The sequence below is a fragment of the Helobdella robusta genome, assembly GCF_000326865.2.
Source record: "Helobdella robusta unplaced genomic scaffold HELROscaffold_13, whole genome shotgun sequence".
NCBI classification, from domain to species: Eukaryota; Metazoa; Annelida; class Clitellata; order Rhynchobdellida; family Glossiphoniidae; genus Helobdella; species Helobdella robusta.
This window is the reverse complement of record NW_008703718.1, coordinates 2,912,627-2,914,574: the sequence shown is the minus strand read 5'-3', so window position 1 is coordinate 2,914,574 and position 1,948 is coordinate 2,912,627.

Below are 1,948 nucleotides of genomic sequence, written 5' to 3'. Positions count from 1 at the left end.
ACAACTGCATCATCATCTTCGTCGTCATCTTCGCCATCATCATCGCCATCATCATCTTCATCATCATCGTCATCATCATCATTACCATCTTCGTCATTTTCACTTTCATATACATATACATATATATATCATCTTCGTCATCATCATAACCATCTCCATCATCATCATTACCATCGTCATCATCTTCATTACCATCTTTGTCATCGTCATCATCTTCATCAACATCTTCGTCATCTTCATCATCTTCATCAACATCTTCGTCATCATTATTACTATCTTCATCATTATCTTCGTCATCATCGTCCTAGCCATCGTCAATCAGAGATATGTAAACAAACAACATCTTAGCAGGAAAACAACTGCAAAAAAACTTCATTTCTCTCCAACATTTCATCTCTCCCGCGCAACATGTGGAAAAATAAAAAAATAAACAACATACAAACACGAAAATATACAAACATACAAATAAACATACTAGCAAATATACAATAAAGATGCAATAAAAACAACCATTTTTAATACTGAATGAACAAAAAATACAAAGAGGTTCGAGCAACGATCACACAAATAAATATATTGTTGCACATACAAAAACGCCTTTAATTTAATAAAAACTGTTAAACAACATTTTGCATTTGATATGTATAAATGAATTCAGAGAGAAAAAACCCAGAAAAATAGGCAAACATACAGACAGGCATTAGCAGAAAGGCGCAAAAAGACAAAAAGACAAAAATCATCAGACAAACACACCAGCAAACAGGTAAACAAACAACCAGATAGTCAACCAGACAGACAAACAGGCGAAACAGCCGACAACCAGACACGTATACACATAAGCATCAAAAACCAATATACACAAATCTTTAATGACTTAAGTTCAGTTCTTACCTATCAAACCAGTTTCATTCTGGTGAAACTTTATGAAAATATTACAAATACACTCATGTAATGATGAAATGAATGTTTAACCATTCACACACAATTACACACATACACACGCACACACGCATCCACCCACACACACACCCACACACACACACACACACAAATAATTATTGTTAATGGGCTTTTCCTCACCGTTTGCCTACCTCGTCAGACACGTTGTGTGTGTGTGCACGTGCAGACAAACACAACCAGAAAATGACCACCATAATGATGTATTACGAAATCAACCATTAAGAGGAGGTGCCATGCCATGCGTGGAAATGCAATGAAAGTGATTTGAATTAGACAATCTGGTTTAGATGAAATGGTTTTGTAATAAATTTTAGATTAAAAACCATTTGAAATAAAAATTATTTTTCCAAAACTTTTGAGCATTCAACTACGTTTAATTAATTATTATAGTAAATTTTTTCCCTTACAAATTGATTTTTTCTCCCACATAAATGGGGGATTATTCGATCGTAAATCATAATAGCGTGCAAATCCCATTAACATTGCTATTGTAAAATAATGGTAGTAGCAGTGGAGAAATTTGACGCAACAAAATTCATAAGGTGGTTTGTGTCATTTTTATTATTCAACATGATATTACAAGATTTTAAAATTGCTAATTAAAAATAATAAAAGAATTAAATAATAAAAGCAATAATAATAAGAAAGATGGAAATAAAATGCAATAAAAAAAGTTAAATATGCTAAAATCAATTACAACGTTTATATATTTTTTTAAATAAAAATTTGTTGGATGCAATACATCGCATAGGAAACACTGTAACATTAATAAACATTAATAGACACACATACACAAACCACACAACACAGATACACAAACCACACAAACACACATACACAAACATAAACACACACATACTAATCAATATACTATAATAGGCATATAATAAACACATTTAGAAGGCATATGTATATAAATATATACAGATACATATACTCCTATATCGCGTGTATCTAAGATATATACATATACATATATATATAACGG